Source organism: Sparus aurata, chromosome 9 (genome assembly GCF_900880675.1).
Source record: "Sparus aurata chromosome 9, fSpaAur1.1, whole genome shotgun sequence".
In the NCBI taxonomy this organism is placed as follows: domain Eukaryota; kingdom Metazoa; phylum Chordata; class Actinopteri; order Spariformes; family Sparidae; genus Sparus; species Sparus aurata.
The window spans coordinates 4,227,883-4,249,206 of record NC_044195.1 but is presented as its reverse complement, the minus strand read 5'-3'; positions in this window follow the sequence as shown (position 1 = coordinate 4,249,206).

Genomic DNA, 21,324 nt, shown 5'->3' with positions numbered 1-21,324 from the left:
AATGTTTAGAGCCACATAATGGATAAGTCAGTGGTAGTAAGCCACAGCACACAATTTTCAATCAAGCCAATTTGCTAAGAATGCCATTTGTGTGTTGTGTCTGCCCTGTCAGTGTGGCACAAAACAAGATGTGTGTAGCTGTGATTCTGACCAACTTTTCCACGATGAACACAGTGGCTTCCACTGCCATTTTAAACAACTGAGTGATTTCTTTGGTTAAAAGTCCCATATTATACTGTTTTTCATCAATTTCACACAGCTGTCAGAGGTCCAACAACTCTGTATTCGATATATATTACTCCAAACACATCCATGGTCCTGCATTCCAGCTGTCTAAAAGTCGCTCTGCTGAGCTTTATTCAGAGCACTCTGTTTCTGTGCCTGCACCTTTTATGCTAATGAGCTCCGTCTGTCAACGCGTACTTGGGGAGCTTTGCCTGCTACGTCACTCTCAGGGAGAGGAAGCCCCTTATGCTAACGGTAGCATGCGCTAATGTTTACGGTGGATGTAACACTATGGCTCGCGGAGATTTTTTCGTTCAACCGAACCAGTTTGACCCAGAATCGGACCCAGAAGGAGAGGCTTCTGAAGAAGTACAGACTCTGCGGCTGCAGCAGGACATTTCAGAATGGTTAGTGTGGCTAAATAATGTTAGTTTGTTTGTATGTGTTGTTACAGTTACTATCGTGTAGCTAATGGCTAAAAGCTAGCGAAAGCTGCGTTTGTCACAAACACAGTCTCCAAACTCTTGGACACTGTTCGCATAGTTTCTGTCTCCAGTCTGCACATGTTTCCAGACTTTCTACTGTGACAACCAAGCTCCATCGTAATATCATTAACATCACACTCGCTTCAAACGCCATTGTATAGCGGACCGAAGTAGAGCTAACTAGTTAGCCAGTTTCCAGCTGACTTCACCATACTCGTCGGCAACTGTAATCAAATCGCAGCGACAATTAAGGGTGGCTCGGGTGCAGTTGCTGCGTCCGGTATGGTTGAGACTGATCCTTTCACGAGGATCAGTGTCGAGGCAAAGCCAGCGTTGTACTGACACTCGTTACTGAAGTAGTCCGATGTAAAGTGGTTAGCACACACATACAAGCTAACACGAACCGCAGCCAGAACGTTGTCATTAAAAAGGAAACACAACCACGGTCTCTTCTGTTGTTCTGTAGCTGGGACAGAATATGGGCACTTATGTTGATCATTAAAACCAACAACAGAGCAATTGCATGTCTATCTCTGAGCGACAACGTTGTGAAACACTGCTGTCTCTCCGCTGGACACACCGAACTTCACCGCAGGGATGAAAGCGCCCCTCTCTGACATCTCCTATCCCACGCAGAGGAGGTCGGCCTACGATAATAACTCCTTTCGTTACAAAACGAAAGGAGCAGAATCTGAACAGCCTGTAGGAGCACCTTGTTACCAGTTAGTGGGCTGCAGAGACCATGCAGGAATCACTGGTTTTCCTCATTCCGGGAGTTGGCAGGCTCAGGGAGGACCAGCTTATATATGTTGAGAGCAGAGAAAACGTGTTTTTTATGATATGGGATCTTTAAATAACACAAAACACAAAACACAGCTGTGGTTAACAGTCAGTATGTCAAGCCATCATGCTGTTTAGCATGCTTTGCCTATGCTAATGTTATGTTGGACATTGTACTGCGTATTCCAACGCTAATAATATATTGCATTCAGCTTTTCAGCCTTTTCAGACATTCTTTAATACCAACAGGAGGAACAGCCCACCAAATCATAGGAAAAACAGCCCACCAAATCACAGGAAAAACTGAAACGGAAGGTTTTGTGCGGGTAAGCCCGACGGCGGGGTGCGTCGACGGCAGCATGCCCCGACATGCGCGCGGACTGCGGGGGCCCGTTCATCACTGCTCGCAGTTTTAATTAGGGCCCGAGCAGGTAAACCTGCGAGGTCCCTATTGTAATTGGAAGGAAAGACATTTTCTTCTCCAAGTTTGACTGCAGTTTTGGATGCCTGAACATACCCAAAAACTCACCAAATTTGGAATATACGTCACATCCGGTGAAAATTATGATTCTGCATTGTCACTGGGCGTGGTCGTGACCTGCGGGCTATGTAGCGCCCCCTAATGTTCTTACCTGCCTTCCACATGCGCGTAGACGAAAGAAATTCAGTATGCAGATTCATCATGAGCAGACTCACAAAAAAGTCAGAGGTGCCCATGCTCTCAGTCCAACAGGAAGTCAGCTATTTTGATGTGTGGCGCCATTTTTGTCCAATTCATGCCTACTTTGAAAACTATCTTGTCCTAGAGCTTAAACACCACAGTCTTCACATTAACTCAGTTATCATCTTCATGCCTTGAAGAACAAAATTTATGGAAATCTTTCAGCTGCGTCATACTTTAGTGGACGGGACAATGGAAACCATTTTGTTCCCTCGCCGTCGAGCATCAAGGCTTTATAACTTCAACATACAATTTCCTATCCACACCAAACTGCTCATAAGTGTAGAGGCTGTCTCCCCGAATTAATCTCTGCATCAATACTAAGTCGGCCATTTCGATTTTGGCCGCCATTTTGAAATATTGCCAATCTTCATACTTAAATTATCTCCTCCTACAGACGAAACACCACCGACTTCACAGTCACTCAGTATCATCCTCTGACCTTGAAGATGAAAAGTTATGGAAATCTTTATCCTACTTGATACCTACTGGCCACGGTGGAGCGTTCAATTCAAATCCTTCGCCGTAAAGCATCATGCCCTCATGATTTCTTCATACAATTCCCTATCTCGGCCAAATCTCTCAGGAATGCAGAGGTAGTCGCTCTGAAAAGATCTGTGTTGTCATGAGGCGTGGTCATGACCTGCAGGCTCTGTAGCGCCCCATATTGTGATGCCCCGCCTCCTACATGCACATAGAAGGACGAAATTTGGTATGCACATTCATCATGAGCAGACGCACAAAAAACCCATTTGGAACCATACTCTCAGTCCAACAGGAAGTCAGCCATTTTGATGTGTGGCGGCGTTTTTGACAAATTCATGCCTACTTTGAAAACTATCTTGTCCTAGAGCTTAAATACCACAGTCTTCACATTCACTCAGTATCATCTTCATGCCTTGAAGAACAAAAGTTATGGAAATCATTCAGCTGTGTCATTCCTGGCGGGCGTAATGGCGGACGCCATTTTTTCCCTTTGCTGTCAAGCATCAAGCCCTTATAACTTCCACATGCAATGCCCCATCTCCACAGATTTCCTCATAAATGTAGACAGTCTCGCCCTGAACACATCTACACATTCATTCAAAGTCGGCCATTTTGAATTTGGCAGCCATCATGAAATATTGCAGTGCATCATACTTTCACGTCTTCCTCCTACAGATTAGACACCACAGACTTCCCAGTCAGTCAGCATACTCCTCGGACCATGCCAAAGACATGCTATGAATGGCAGCATTTTTGTCCAATTCATGCCCACTTTGAAAATTATCTTGTCCTAGAGCTTAAACACCACAGTCTTCAAATTAACTCAGTTATCTTCTTCATGCCTTGAAGAACAAAAGTTATGGAAATCATTCAGCTGCGCCAAACTTTAGTGGGCGGGGCGGTGGAAACCATTTTTTCCTTGCGCCATCAAGCATCAAGGTTTTATAACTTCAACATACAATTTCCTATCCACACTAAACTGCTCGTAACTGTAGAGGCTGTCTCCCCGAATACATCTATGCATCAATACTAAGTCGGCCATTTTGCTTTTGGCCGCCATTTTGAAATATTGCCAATCTTCGTACTTAAATGATCTCCTCCTACAGATGTAACATCACCGACTTCAAAGTCACTCAGTACCATGAAGCATCAAGTCCTGATAACTCCTTCATACTATTTCCTATCTCGGCCAAATCTCTCAGGAATCTAGAGGAAGTCGCCATGAATAGATCTGTGCATCAATACTGTGTCATATCCATAGCGCCACCCACTGGAAACATGAAGTAAGTTTTATCTCAGTCAATTTGGGCGTCCTATATGAATGAAATTTGGCACGCATGTGTATTATGACAAGCCGCACAAATGACTCATTTACACCCACACTCTTAGTCCAACAAGAAGTGGTCAATTTTGATCAGAAGCACATGAATTTATGGTGTAAGTGATACAAGTCACCACTAGATGGCATTGTTGTCTTTCAAGTCACATGGATCCTATCTGAATAACCTCTGAATAAGTCCATTCAATTCCAGTAAGTCACCCTCATATTTATCAGATTTTATTGAAACTTTAAAATGTGGCAGCACGCACTTCATGGAATAAAAACTAGCAAACAAAGCAGAACTTAGATCAAAAGCTTGACACTGATAGACAGCCATAAATACATATTTGAAAGAAGGCAAGTGAAGCATTATTCTACACTCATTTATGTGCAGTGATGACAAACATAGTCAGATGTACATGGCATTTGCAGTTAGTTTTGTCTAAATTGCACATTACAACAGGGCATATTTGAAGGGTAATGGCTTGAGCCACATGATGGATAAGTCAGTGGTAGTAAGCCACAGCACACAATTTTCAAATAAGCCAATTTGCTAAGAATGCCATTTCCGTGTTGTGTCTACCCTGTCAATGTGGCACACAACAAGATGTGTGTAGTTGTGATTCTGACCAACTTTTCCGCTATTAACACAGTGGCTTCCCCTGCCATTTGAAACAACTGAGTGAGTTCTTTGGTTAAACACAGCTACTGCAGGACCAGTGGCGCCGCCAGGGGGGGCCATGGCCACCCCTGGAAAATTGCTGGCCACCCCACTGGCCCCCCCAGTGCTCCCACCAATTTTCCTGACTGACTAAGGTGCTGGCTCAATAGGGAACTTAATTTAAATCTCCACCTGTGGGGGTGCTAATGTGCTGAAAGGTGTGCAGTCTGACGGGAAGTCAGCGCAAGAAGCAGAAGAAGAAACAACAAAATCTTTGTGTTTTTCTGAAATGTTTGTGTGTTTCTCAAACTTGAGGTAAATGTGTTGGATGCATATTGTCTTTAATGAAAAAGAGTCAAGGGGAATGCAATACGCAGCCACAAACTGGAGCTGAATCTGAGTTGCCACAAGAAGGACCATTTTGGTGTGCCACCCTAAGATTTTCACTGGCCCCATCTGGCCTCCCCAATGAAAATGTTCTGGGGGGCGCTCGTCAAACCTGGTCACTTGACCGCTGTCCCTTTCCAAAAGGAAGAATCACATCTGGCTGCACTCCACTACCTATCTAAATCTGTGGCATTCCACTTCCATCCCTCCCTATGATGCGCTGCCTTCCTGCCTTTACAGTGACAGCAGAAGGCAGTGTCTTAGCTGCGCCGGTAGTCGAGTGGTTAGAGTGCATGCCACATACACAGTGGACCCGGGTTCGAATTTAGGGCGGAGGAAGTTTACTGCAAGCCACAACCCCCCCTTCTCGGTCCCACTTCCAATCTATTCCCTGCAAAAACACAGGTGTCTATGCCTGCATTCCATACAAAGGCAAAGAGAAGGCCGTAACACTTCACACAACATAACAGTGCTTAATCGATTGTCAAAACGTATCTGATTACTAAATGTTTTAGAAATCGTTCACCTGTAGTCCACTTTGGATTTCTGTGGATTGCAGGAAGTTGTTCTGACTTCACCTGAAAGCGCTTAATACTGGCAGGGGCAACACACCACGTTACAAACACACGTTGGGAGAAGATGCTGATCTTCTCCCCCGGCGTGCTCTGTCCCAAACGCAGGCAGTTGCCGCCTCTGTAAACAATGACCAAGCAATGGGGCTTAGGCCGCAGTGCGTTTGGACAGCAGCATGTCCCTGCGCGCGCACGGACTGCGAGGGTCCATTCATCACTGCTTGCAGTTTTAATTAGGGCCCGAGCAGGTCATCGACCTGTGAGGTCCCTATTGTAATTGGAAGAATTATTCTTGGTTATTATTATTATTCCGATCCGACATCGACTACAGTTTTGGATGCCTGAACATAATCGAAAACTCACCAAATTTGGAATATCCGTCACGTTAAGCGAAAATTGCGATCCTGCACTGTCACTGGGCGTGGTCATGACCTGCGGGCTCTGTAGCGCCCCTAATGTTCAGCCCCGCCTCCCACAAGTGCGCAGAAGAACGAAAATCAATACGCAGATTCCTCATGACCAGACGCGCAAAAAACCCATTTGGACCCCTAGTGTCAGTGTCAGTACACACAATCCTTATAACTTCCACATGCAATGCCCCATCTCCACAAAATTTCTCATAAATGTAGACAGTCTCGCCCTAAATACATCTAGACATTCATTCAAAGTCGGCCATTTTGAATTTGGCGGCCTTATGAAATATTGCCATGCATCATACTTTCACGTCTTCCTCCTGCAGATTGGACAGCACAGACTTCACAGTCAGTAAGTATACTCCTCGGACCATGCCAAAGACACGCTAGGAAAATCTTTGTCCTACGTCATACCTGCTGGCAGTTGCGGAGCCCGCTATAACAATCCTTCGTCATGAAGCATCGAGTCCTGATAACTCCTTCATACTATTTCCTAGCTCGGCCAAATCTAGAGGGAATCTAGAGGGAGTCGCCCTGAATAGATCTGTGCATCAATGCTGTGTCATATCCATAGCACCACCCACTGGAAACATGAAGTAAGTGTTATCTCAGTCAATTTGGGCATCCTACATGCACGTACATGAATGAAATTTGGCACGCATGTGTGTTATGACAAGACGCACAAATGACTCATTTACACCAACACTCTCAGTCCAACAGGAAGTGGTCAATTTTGCTTAGAAGCACATGAATTTATGGTGTACATGATACAAGTCGCCACTAGATGGCACTGTTGTCTTTCAAGGCACATGTATCCTATCTGTATAACCTCTGAATAATTCCATTCAATTCCAGTAAGTCAGCCGCATATTCATCAGATTTTATTGAAACTTCAAAAGGTGGCAGCACGCACTTCTTGGAATAAAAACTGGCAAACAAAGCAGAACATAGATCAAAAGCTTGACACTGATAGACAGCCATAAATACACTGTTGAAAGAAGGCAAGTGAAGCATTATTCTACACTCAGGGTTCTCCCCAGACGGTGGAACAGCGGCGCTGCGCCGCTCTACCGCTCGGTCAGCGCCGCTATACTCCGCGCGTGACAGTGTCGAGCGTCCGTCCGTCCGTCCGTCCGTCCGTCCGCCGTCCCCCGGTTGACGGCTAGGAGCTCCCGGCTGACGGCGATGAGCGTCCGTCCGTCCCCCGGCTGACGGAGTTGATGACCGGCTGTCCGTACGTCCGTGTCTCCCCGGACTGACGTTGACGAGCGGTCGCGCACCCTCCCCCCCCCCCCCCCCCCGGACTGACGTTGACGAGCGGTCGCGCACCCTCCCCCCCCCCCCCCCCCCCCGGACAGACGGTGCGCCGCTATACAAAGAATTTCTGGGGAGAACCCTGACACTCGTTTATGTGCAGTGATGACAAACATAGTCAGATGTAAATGGCATTTGCAGGTAGTTTTGTCTAAATTGCACATTACAACAGGGCATATTTGAAGGGTAATGGGTTGAGCCACATAATGGATAAGTCAGTGGTAGTAAGTCACAGCACACAATTTTCAAATAAGCCAATTTGCTCAGAATGCCATTTGCGTGTTGTGTCTGCCCTGTCAATGTGGCACACAACAAGATGTGTGTAGTTGTGATTCTGCCCAACTTTTCCGCAATGAACGAAGTGGCTTCCCCTGCGATATGAAACAACTGAGTGAGTTCTTTGGTCAAATAACACAGAACAAAGCTGTAGTTAACAGTCAGTATGTCAAGCCATCATGCTGTTTTAGCATGCTCTGCCACTGCTAATGTTATGTTGGACATTGTACTGTGTATTCCAACACTAATAATATATTGCATTCAGCTTTCCAGCCTTTTCAGACATTCTTTATACCGACAGGAGGAACAGCCCACCAAATCGTAGGAAAAGCTGAAACGGAAGGTGTTGTGCGAGTAAGCCTGATGGCAGCGTGCGTCGACGGCAGCATGCCCTGACACGCGCGGACTGCGAGGGCCCGTTCATCACTGCTTGGAGTTTTAATTCTTCTTATTATTATTATTCCTCTGCGCTTTAACTGCAGTTTTGGAAGCCTGAATATACCCAAAAACTCACCAAATTGGGAATATACGTCACATCTTGCGAAAAATTTGATAATTTAATGTCGTTGGGCGAGATCGTGACCTGCGGGCTCTGTAGCGCCCCTAATGTTCAGCCCCGCCTCCCACAAGTGCGTAGAAGAACGAAAATCAATACGCAGATTCCTCATGACCAGACGCACAAACAACCCTCTTGGAGCGATACCGTCACTCCAACAGGAAGGCAGCCATTTTGATGTGTGGAGCCATTTTTGTCAAACGACCCTCTTGGAGCGATACCGTCACTCCAACAGGAAGGCAGCCATTTTGATGTGTGGCGCCATTTTTGTCCAATTCATGCCTACTTTGAAAATTATCTTGTCCTAGAGCTTAAACACCACAGTCTTCACATTAACTCAATTATTTTCTTCATGCCTTGAAGAACAAAAGTTATGAAAATCATTCAGCTGCGACATACTTTAGTGGGCGGGGCAGTGGAAACCATTTTTTCCCCTCGCTGTCAAACATCAAGGCTTTATAACTTTAACATAAAATATCCTATCCACACCAAACTGCTCATAAGTGTAGAGGCTGTCTCCCCGAATAAATCTCAGCATCAATACTAAGTCGGCCATTTTGCTTTTGGCCACCATTTTGAAATATTGCCAATCTTCGTACTTAAATGATCTCCTCCTACAGATGTAACACCACCGACTTCAAAGTCACTCAGTAACATCCTCTGACCTTGAAGATGAAAAGTTATGGAAATCGTTATCCTGCGTCATACCTGCTGGCCGCAGTGGAGCCGGCAATTCAAATCCTTCGCCGTAAAGCATCATGTCCTTATATCTTCTTCATACAATTTCCTATCTCGGCCAAATCTCTCAGGAATGCAGAGTGAGTCGCCCTGATGAGATCTGTGTTGTCATGGGGCGTGGTCATGACGGGCGGGCTCTGTAGCGCCCCCTATTGTGATGCCCCGCCTCCTACTTGTACATAGAAGGACGAAAATTCATGCCTACTTTGAAAACTCTCTTGTCCTAGAGCTTAAATCCCACAGTCTTCACATTCACTCAGTGTCATCTTCATGCCTTGAAGAACAAAAGTTATGGAAATCATTCAGCTGTGTCATACCTGGTGGGCCTGATAGCGGACGCCATTTTTCCCCTTCGCTGTCAAGCATCAAGCCCTAATGGATAGTCAGTGGTAGTAAGTCACAGCACACAATTTTTAAATAAGCCAATTTGCTAAGAATGCCATTTGCGTGTTGTGTCTGCCCTGTCAATGTGGCACAAAACAAGATGAGTGTAGTTGTGATTCTGACCAACTTTTCCGCGATGGACACAGTGGCTTCCCCTGCTATTTTAAACAACTGAGTGATTTCTTTGGTTAAATAACACAGAACACAGCTGTGGTTAACAGTCAGTATGTCAGGCCATCATGCTGTTCAGCATGCTTTGCCTGTGCTAATGTTATGTTGGACATTGTACTTGTGTATTCCAATGCTAATAATATATTGCATTCAGCTTTTCAGCCTTTTCAGACATTCTTTAATACCGACAGGAGGAAGAGCCCACCAAATCATAGGAAAAACTGAAACGGAAGGTGCTATGCGGGTAAGCCCAACGGCGGCGTGCATCGACAGCAGCACGCCCCGACGTGCGCGGACTGCGAGGGCCCGTTCATCACTGCTTGCAGTTTTAATTTACTTTTCAAATGCATTAGGAAGAGATCTGTTAACAACAACACTGACCAGGAGGAGTGACTATAATAAGGAGACTGAACAGCAGATTCACTGTTTATACGGCAGGGTTAGACAGTTTTAGAAAAGTACTGGTTCTCTAGTTTAGTACTTTAACTTTGATTTTGTGCAACTGACTATGTCTACTACATTTCCGACAACACTTTTTTTTTATTGACCAAAAAGTCCCCCTTATGATAAAACATATTTGCATCTTAGATTAGTTAACTCATGGTTAATAGACAACATACAGCACAATAAGAAAGGACCTTAGATGCATGCAGGAGGGACAATTACAATCTTCATCAATGGTTTAAATGCGGTGTTTGAATGCCTGGTATGAGTGCAGCACTTCCAAATAGAGTTTAACTTTACATTATGACTTTACCAATCCAGGGAGCAAAGGGCAAAGCTGCAGTTTTCACAAGTTCAGAAGGAACAGTGGGGATGATGAATCGAGATCTATGTCTAGCCATCCTGTATGGTAACTGTTAAAAACAACACCTCACTGAGTGTGTGCATGTGTGAGTTCAAAATCACAAGACACTCATCAAGTTAACCCGAAGCTTCCTGTGAGTCACAGCTCCAAATCCCTCAGACTCATCCGAGAGGAATCCAGGGGACTTCTACCATATGGAGACCTTGTAGATGCATTTGCAAATAGAGGAAGGATGTTTCCTGAAAACATCATGGGGAGTTAGTTGTGCGCTTAACGTTGTGTGCGCTTGGCAGACGAGACTGATGAACATCCTCCAACTCCTCCTGTGATACAGCATGAGTATGAAACAGAAGAAACATCCAGTCCACCTGTTTATTAAGATGTATGTGCCCCTTCGTTCCAGAGCTTCCTTTTAGAGTGACATTGATTTTAATGGTCAACAGTCGGGGGACGTAGAGCACAACCAACTCCAACATAAAGGAGTAAGAAATTCCTATGACCATACCCCCTGATATGCACCATTTTTTTGCAGTGATCTCTCAAATGTGGTTGTCAAACACTTGTGGCAAAGATATGTAACAGAGGCAGGATATTTTACAGTTTAACAACAAACTGCATTGTTTAAATGACATCTGTGCACTGAAACGTTACATTTCACTGGTAATCTGATGATTAGAAATTATCCCAAGAATATTTTTCTGCATTATAATCTCTTTAAAAAAAAACAAGATTTCAATGGGCGCGTATCAGACAACATATATGCTGGTACTGATAAACTATCATCCAAAAATACAGGCCAGCCAATATCAGTCAGGCTCTGGTAGCACTGTACTTAACTAAAATGTTCAGGTATATGTACTTTGCTTGAAATATTTCAACTTTTTCTACTTTAAACCTCTACTCTATTGCAATGTAGAGGGAAAGATTTCACTTTTTGAATGGAATAGTTATAGTTACTAAAGATTAAGATTTTGTAACAACAATACAATACAACAATACAAACTGTATGACCAACCTATAAAATATGATGCATTAGATTAAACTGCACAGGAGTTTGTAGCTGGCATTAACTCCACCTCAGCTACCCACAATATCAACAAATTGCTTACGCTTTAATGCATGAATGAAAATTATCACATTTAAAATCTGATAGTAATATGACACTTAGGGAGACGGACCATTCTGTATCAGCAGTACTAATACTGTTGGTGTTTTAAGTACATTTTCTAGATTTTCTTTCAACCTGGCCACATTTTTGAATGAAGAAGAGGTATTTGTAAGAGAGTATTTTTATGTTGTGGTATGTTTCACTTTTAGCCCTAAAGAAGTAGCCTTCTTCTATCATGGATTATCAGCAGAGGACAAATATCTATTTGAAGGTTGTATTTATAAACCAACAGTGAAAAGACAGCTGTAGTAATAATTCCAGTTAGTCCTGTAAGGTGGGGAGTAGCTTAAGAAGTTTCCTCAAGTGCTATGCTTCCGATATAATAATAATAATAGACATAGTTTTACTGCACTACTTGATCTGAGAACTATAGTTACTGGTTATTTGTTGGCTACCTGATTTTCTCAGTTTTCTTTTGCCTGACAGGGTGGAGCATCATATCTTAGGGGGATTTTTACATTTTAACTAACCCTTTTTATATTTAATTATAATTTAACATTTTAACCATTTTCAACACAGTATGCAGTATTCTTCCATTGTTTATACTTGGATCTAATTGCTGAACTGTTGCACCAGCTATTTCTCACATGGACTGCAAAAATAACTAATAACTTCCACAGGAAATGAGTCACTATTATGGTTACTCGTCATATGGGGACTTTTTCCACATTTGATGAATGGACGCCTTAATGTAGTCACACCTCAGATAATTTCGGGCATTTTTAGAAAGATTCTTTCTATATTTACATTCACAGCAGAGTTCCCGTGTCTCCTGCCTTACAGACAAGTTTAACTGTTTGTGGTAGTTCATTCATCTCAACAATAAACTCTGCTGTTTCCTCACGCCCCGTGAGACGCACGCAACGGTGCTGAGTCCATGATGAGTCACTGCCTGTTTGTGCGTAAGGAGCTGAGCAGGGCTGAGCCTCATCCCAGCCATGCAACATACACGCACTTAGACATAAGGGACAGTCTATATAGGGACTGATAATATGTCTGAAACAGACCGACAGTTGAAAAAATCAGTTATTATTTATACAAAGAATCCTGCAAACAAGATGTATAATAGTACATAAAAAGCTTTAAAAAATGTACTTATTTACCAATTTATAAAGAGTTAAATAAGAGAAATATTTAGTCACACTTAGAGTAAGTAAAATTAACCATTATTATTCAATGGTAGATGTGAAGCTAATTAAACTTAGTTAATTGATACTATCCAATAATCATTGTTTAATAAAAAATTTAAATTTTTTTAAATTCATAATAATTATTTGTATTAATGATTATGTGGTGGAAAATTTGTATTTTTATGAGCTCATATACGTATGTGAAAGTGGGAGTGAAATTCACAAACTTTCTCTGATATGGAGTGGAGTACAGTTGTTGCAGGTTCACTAAAGAATGAATGAAATGGAAATACCTGAGTTCCAAAATCCTTACCATAACATTAATCTGAAGAGCAGCACTTCTCACATCTGTATTTTCATTGGAAACCTTCCCTACTTTTACATTTTATCTTCATATCACATAAAATTATCTTTTGATTTATAAGTGTGCTCATGGCTTTTCTGTGATATTTTATATTTCAGTAACACTTTTCTAAAGATTTTTTTCTTTTGTAAGGCACCTTGTTTACCTTTAGAATGTACTTTTTATTTTTAATAAATACAGGCTGTGACATAACCTAACTTTGATAATAATAATAATAATAATAATAATAATAATAATCATAATCATAATAATAATCACAATTGTTATGCTTATGATTGTGATTATTATTATTATTATTATTATTTTCATTGTTGTTGACTCTTCCCATTATTAGTAACCAAGAATATGATGTTATTCCTATTTTGATTCCTGGGGTCATATGGGAATATTATGAGCTGATGCAAACTGTAGCAACTGGAGACAAACTGGAACTTTGTCTGGTTTATTTAAATAAATCTACAAGACAAAATGTATACAAGCTACTGTCAAAATGAGAAAGCTTAAGAATGTTGGGTGGTATTGGCTTAATCAGTCTGTCACTGACTTGTCAGACTTTTGCTGTGTGCATTAACGGTAGTCGGTTCAGAGACATTCCTCACAAAGCCAGCACTTCCACAAATGACTATTATTTCCTCTTGGCTGCTGAAAGCACTTGACCCACACAGTCTAAGAAATATAATTGTTGCCCTTCTGTACATCCATTTCCTGTTCTAAAAAACTTGCATATGTTTTTCCTGTCAGCTTAAGTGTGAGTCACTTGGTTTAGAGTTAAAACAAATACGAACGGAACAAAAACATGCTGACTCACATCAGTGACTAAGACATCTGGAATACACCTTTAGGAATAAGGAGCAACCTTGATCCTCTTTATTAATGTGTGTATGTTGTGGGGGTGGGGGTGGGGGGGTGTACATCTGTGTTTTCCAGGCACAAGTTAGCATCTATCTCCTTCATAACGACAGTGACATCTGCTGGCTCCAGACTACACTGGCCAAAATTACAATTCTGAGCTTCCTGTCGACAGTATATGAGCTGCAGAATGGCGTAGTAGTGTGCTCTGTTATTATTCATCAATATTTGGAACTGCACATAATAACAAACTCTTTCTGTATTTGGCACCAGTATGTGTAGATTGGTGCATGGCCTTTATGACTTAAAGGAGTTTCATTTCAAGAGGCTTCAACATTCTGCAGCTTGATTGGAGTCTCAGTTCATCATTGTCTTTCTCTGAATTATGTACAAAAACTACATTGTGCATTTAGCTCAGCAGGTGAAACTGGACTACTTTTACTGTAAGCCTCCACTTAAATACTTGTTTTACTGATTTGGACTTAACTTGGATGTTTGAACTTCAACTTCAACATGGTGTCAGTGTAGAGTTAAGTGGTGTGGAAAGTACTGAAAATACAGTGAACTGAAGACATCCTGTGTTCAACCAAAGATACATACAAGATGCATTTTTTGTTGGGATGGGATCAATTAATAATGATAAAGATTACTGATAAAATACAGTAAAATAATAATTTGCATCTTTTTTCTTACTAACTTTACCTTCCTATCTTTTGACTTATGTCAACTCTGCTATGATCAGCTCCAGTTTTTCACCCAGTGGTTATGGTTTTGTTGTCGTCCCTGTGGCCCACAACAAGACAAAATAATTGATAGCTTCAATTATTTAAGACTGATCTTCAGTAGAGGTAACGGTAACACTCCAGAGAGCTAACAGGCAATGAAAGTAGCCTGTGATTGGGGATCTTGTGGATCAAAGGTCCCCCAGCCACAGTGAAATCCAAGGTACCAAAAATCTTCTGAGGAACTCAGGAACTAAACCTGCACTTTGATAGATGGAACCAGGGACTGAATTTCATTCCTGTTCAACTGTTCTATTAGCCAAGAAAAAGTCCCCACCCCTCATGGTGTTTTTTAGGAGTTAAGTTTTAAGTGCTGACAATCTCCAATGCAGACACTGCACACATCCAATGTGTATACTGCTGTATTCATAGAATTAAAGTTATTTTAAACCTCTAGGTCGAGTGGACGCCTCATGAATTCATACATTTCCAGCATCAACAGGAAGAAAACATTTTAAACTAGCAAACTTGAACATTTCAGAAAGAGAAGTGTTTTCACAGCAAGCAGACATGTTCACTTTGAAAAGTAATATTTCAAAAAACAAGCTTATATGACTTTGGTCTGTAAGTCCAGTGACTGCAGTACTGTGCCCACCCTTACCTAAATGGTCTTACCAGATATACATTTTTAATGATATTAAAGCTAAATCATATGTAATTATATCTTAAAATAACAGCTTTAAATCATTTAAATATTACAGTGATATGTGATAGGGTGAATGGTGGCTCTATATCAGCCACTCTGGCCCCTGTCACTTGTCAGCATTATGCAACTTCAGCTAGAGGGTAGGATCAAAGTGTGTAGGCTATACAATGGTACATCACACACAGCACCAACTATCACTGAAGTAGGATTAGCTGTCTTGCTAGGTAATGTGTCATGTGTTGTTGCACATGTTTGATGTCTGGCTGTGTTGGCCAAGTTGGACTAGTGACTCACTAGTTTTTGATCATAAGCCAAGTCAGCACATTGCAACTGAGGTTTAGCTGGTACAGCTAGGTGTAATTGTCTCTGGTTCAGGTCACATTAGCTTGGCATGCTGATACCTTTCAGAGTTTTATGTAACACTGCAAACTTTGCCATGTTTTGTTTTAAGTTAGTACATAACGATTCATACATTAATACATGGATTAATACATTACATCGAAGAAATTGTTACGGAAACCTGTGATTTGTGTTAGTTGTGATGCACTCAGAAACCGTGGGGGGCATCAAATCACACAAAATAAGCATTCCTGCCTAATGTTTGATTTCATTGAACAATAATGACACTTCTTTTGGATCTTATTCCAGTCTTTTCCAACACAGATTTTTTTCAGATTTTTTCTCTATCTACCTGATGCTAAAAAATCTTTATCAGTACATCAACACATTGTTGTTACAAACAGAACCTTATAAATACATCCATATGTATAAAGTAAAGGATCAAAATAGACAAGGTTAACTGGATCTTTCTTGTTGGCAATGGAAACTGTGTTCCACAGATAACCTAGAAATCTGTGCAAGGCATATCTCAGCTTTCAGCTTTGATATTTTCTCAAATGTCAGTGTCCTCCCCTGCTCACTTTTGAAGGTAAGTGGAAATGGTGAAAAAAGCACAGCCTGCCAGCTCTGTTTTTTAGAACCAAAAATTCAAAAGGGATCATGAATAAATTAAAGGGGTATTGGCTTAAGTGGTTGTCAGACCATCAGACCAATGGAGCCACCTGTGGTTGTGTTAATGAAATAACTGTCATGCACAATGCCTACAGGCCTCAGAACAGATGAATGATCCCACACTTCTGACTAATTTTGTTACAGCAGCACAATGACTGTCATCTAGTGAGCACAATGAACACCCTCCATCATATATCTGCTAAAGTTATGGGGAAAAGGTCAGGGTGAGGGTTATATTGTTAAGTGATTCTGACACCATAAAGGACCAAAATGTCTAATTTTAGAGTTATTATTATAAGCTAATTATTCTTGCATTTCACACTCAATGACTAAGTGTTCATGTAAAAGGTTGTCAGACGGATTCAATCTACACCAGATTTATTTCTTTTTTGTATTTGAGCCTCCTTTTCCACCCAAATGCGGAGTTAAAAGGACAGTGGTGACCACTCCGAGGCCTAATGAACCAGCCATAGTTATTAAATCTGTACAACGCAGTGTAAAATGCAACAGTGAAACAAAAACTGACTGACGTAACAAAAAACTGAGGATATGTTTTCTCATATGCCTTGGTTTGATTCATTGGTATCTCCAGGAGAGGTTGTAATATTGGATGAATTGCTCTGTGGATACACCTTAGAGCTGAGATCCTTCTGGGCCACAGGCATGCAGGGGTACTGAAACACACAGGCTGCTGAAACTTCATCTTTCTTTTGGTTCCAGGTTCAAACCCTTTACACAGGTGTGGATGGGTTGTCATGGGATGATACAGAGATACATACATCCGTAACATTTATAGTAGGGCTAATCAATTACAAATTCAACAAGGCAAGATTTTGAACCAGAAAATGAATATGGGCCTGACATTTGTTTTGTAAACTACTGAAAAACGTCTAAGAGCTTTTGACTCTGCACTTCACTGCGTCTGTCTCCTGGGATCCACCAGGAAAGTTTGCTGCAATGTTTTGATTTTTCTGCATTCTTCATACTTTAATTACCCAAACACTGGTTTGGTGTCAAGCAATGGTTCCAAAATAAACACAAAGTTGCCAGTCCAGGTACACAATCTGAGCAGTTGTTCAGTGCTGCACATGTGCAGAGATGAGAAGAAACAAACAATTTGTAACATCTCCTGGATGCAGACATGTGAGGCGTATTATGTGAGAATAGGTGACTTATACTGTATGTACATAACATCTTTAAGCTAATGTGTGTGAGACATACATGGACATTACGATATAGTGTATTTTGTTTACATATTTTGTCATATATCAGATTTTTTTATGCTGGCCCACTGGGAAGCCGCTCCTAGGCCAGATGTGGCCTGCAGGTTGCCAACTGAATAGACTGGATTTTCGGACCTCTGATGAATTGGCAGTGTTTGGACAGTAAAAGAAAAACTTAAAAAACTACAGGAGAAATCAGAAAGAACTAGGATCTCAGGTTTCATGTTTTAAAACACGCACTAAAGTGCCCTCTTGGGAGCCAAAACACACGCTAAAGTGTCCTCTTGGGAGCCAAAACACGCGCTAAAGTGCCCTTCTTTTCGCCCCTGCCCTTCAAAAAGTCTGCGCGCGCCACTGCTTCTGCAAGTGAAGTTGTTGCGGCGGAGGAAACGATTCAGCCGACAAGCACTCGCTGCAAACTCCTCATCTCTGCTGTCACTCACGGTGGCGTACATTTGTTCCGCCATCGCCCTGGTCATTTTGCGGGACACTCTCTCGTGTCGTGCCCGTTTGCTGATAACTTATTCCTGCATGTTTATCTCAAGCTCCTCGCTAGCCTTCTTCCTCCCTCCACCAGGCAGCCTGGCCCTGTTGCTGTCCTCCTTGGACAGACGCTAAAGCTCACTTAGATTTTTCGCCAGTCTCTCACTGTCTTGGGGTCGACAGAGAAACGTCTAGGCGCAGCATAATAAATAAATAAACATAAAATAAAAAACGGCCGTCCATCAGCCCATTATTGATCGTGCGTGAGTCAAAGCGTGTGTGTGTGTGTGTGTGTGTGTGTGCATGCGTGCGGGCGCGCCTGTGTTTAGGGGCACAAAAAAAAATATTTGCATCGGGGCCTATCACTACGGAAGCGCATTGAATTCACTGGATAAAAAAAAAATTAGACACCTTATCTCGTAATTACGAGATCAGGATCTCGTAATTAGGAGAAAAGATCTCCTAATTCGTCGTCACCGTGGCAACAGAAAAGCTGACGTGCATGATTGAGTTCTTGCTATGGTAGGTAGGTAGGCAGGCAGGCAGGCAGGCAGGCAGGCAGATAGATAGGATTACTTTAATGATCCCAGACTGGGAAATTATTTTGTTACAGCAGTAGCGGGTCAGCAAATAAAACACTTTGTACATAACATAAATAGAATCCAATATATACATAGTGTATATATACAGTGCACAGTGTGCTATAAACAATAAACAATAATAATATATACAACAAAACAAAATATGCTAAATATACTATAACAATAATAATATATACAACAAAACAGTAGAGAGATCAGAGTTCTCTGTCAGGCAGAGGTGAGAGAGCTATTATATAAAGTGATGGATTGTGGCAGGAAAGATTTCCTGTATCTGTTGCTACGACAGCGAAGCTGAAGCAGCCTTCCGGAGAAGGTGCTCCACTGTCTGACCAGTGTGAGTTGGAGAGGGTGGAGAGGATTATCCATGATGGATAACAGTTTTTTCAGTGTCCTCCTCTCCACCACAGCCTCCAGAGTGTCCTGTTTGCAGCCAATCACAGAGCTAGCCTTCCTGATCAGTTTGTTGAGTCTGTTGGTGTCGCTGGCTCCGATGCTGCTCCCCCAACAAACCACAGCAAAGAAAAGTACACTGGCCACCACAGACTGATAAAAGATCTCCAACATCTTGCTGCACACGTTGAAGGATCTCAGCTTCCTCAGGAAGTAAAGTCTGCTCATCCGCTTCTTGTAAACAGCTTCAGTGTTAGATCTCCAGTCCAGTCTGTGGTTGATGGTAACACCCAGGTACTTGTAATCCTCCACCGCCTCCACATCCCTTCCCAGAATGCACAGAGGTTGGAAAGCCGTCTTCCTCTTCTTCCTGAAATCTATCACCATCTCTCTGGTCTTGCTGATGTTTAGCCGCAGGTGATTCTGTCCAGTCCACTCCACAAAGTTGTCTACCAGTGCCCTGTACTCCTCCTCCTGTCCCTCACTTATACACCCAACAACAGCCGAGTCGTCAGAAAACTTTTGCAGGTGACACAACCCGGTGTTGTACTGAAAGTCAGTGGTGTATAAGGTGAACAGGAAAGGAGACAGTACAGTCCCCTGTGGAGCTCCTGTATCACTAACCACCGCATCAGACAGAACACTGCCCATACGGACAAACTGTGGCCTGCCTGTCAGGTAGTCAGTAATCCAGGAGATCATTGTGTCGTCTACACCCATCACCCGCAGCTTCTCCCCCAGTAGCAGTGGCTGAATGGTGTTAAAAGCACTAGAGAAATCAAAGAATGTGATTCTCACAGTGCCTCCTCCACCATCCAGGTGCGAATGGGCTCGTTGCAGCAGGTAGATGACAGCGTCATCAACTCCCAAGTGGGGCTGGTAAGCAAATTGCAGAGGGTCTAGCAGGGCTCTCACCTGCGGCCTCAGGTTGGCCAAAACCAGTCTCTCCAGCTCCTTCATGACGTTAGATGTGAGGGCCACTGGTCGATAGTCATTGAGGTCTGATGGTGTCGACTTCTTTGGAACAGGAACCAGGCAGGAAGTCTTCCAAAGCACCGGTATTCTCTCCTGACCCAGGCTCAGGTTATAGAGGTGTTGTAGGACAGGAGACAGCTGGCTGGCACATGTCTTCAGGATCCTGGGGCTGATACCGTCAGGGCCTGCAGCCTTCTGCTGGTGGAGTCTCTCCAGCTGTCTCCTAACCTGGCCTGCAGTCACAGTCATGTGGGGGAGGCTGCTGGTGTCTTCAGTGGAGGACGAGGAGGTGGAGGAGGAGGAGGTAGAGGAGGAGGAGGTGGAGGAGGAAGAGGTGGAGGAGGAGGAGAGGTGCTGCACAGGAGAGCTCACAGCAGGGGAGTGAGGGGGGAGGGGAGGAAGCATTTGGGGCAGTGAGGGTGTGTGGGGGTCTGGAGGTGTCAGGGAGACGACAGAAGGCTGTGAGCTGAACCTATTGAAGAATCTGTTCAGCTCGTTTGCCCTCTCCAGGCTGCCCAATGACTGTCTGCCGCTCACCTTACACCCAGTGATCTGCTTCATACCAGTCCACACATCCCTCACATTGTTCTGCTGGAGTTTGGCCTCCAGCTTCCTCCTGTAGGTGTCTTTACAGGTCCTCAGCATATCCCTGAGTTCATGCTGCACTCTCCTCAGTTCTTCCCTGTCTCCAGACCTGAATGCCCTCTTCTTCTTGTTAAGAAGAGCTTTCAGGTCATTGGTGATCCACGGCTTATTATTAGGGAAGCAGCGTACAGTCCGGGTTGGCATGGTGGTGTGTTCACAGAACCTGATGTATTCTGTGATGCAGTCGGTCATGCTGTCGAGATCCTCTCCATGTGGCTCAACAAGTGCATCCCAGTCTGTCGACTCAAAGCAGTCCTGTAGTGCGTCAGCAGCCTCCTGAGTCCACCTCCTCACGCTCCTAGTGTGGACAGGCTGCCGCTGAACAAGGGGGATATACTTAGGGGTCAGCCGGACCAGGTTGTGGTCAGATCTTCCAAGAGGGGGGAGGGCTGTGGGACGGTATGCATCCTTAGCATTTGCATACAACAGATCCAGTGTGTTACAGTCTCTGGTGGGGCAGTCAACATACTGGTGAAATGTTGGAAGGGTTTTGTCCAGTGAGACGTGATTAAAATCCCCAGTGATGACAATAAATGCGTTAGGATGCTGCGTCTGTATCTGGGCAACAGCGGAGTGGATGACATCACAGGCCACCGCTGCATCAGCTGAAGGAGGAACGTACACACCGATAATGATGGCGGACGTGAACTCCCGGGGCAAATAATAAGGCCTCATCCCCACAGTCAACAGTTCAATGTCCGGGGTACAGAGACGTTTCTTCACGTGAACATGTCCGGGATTACACCACCTCTCACTCA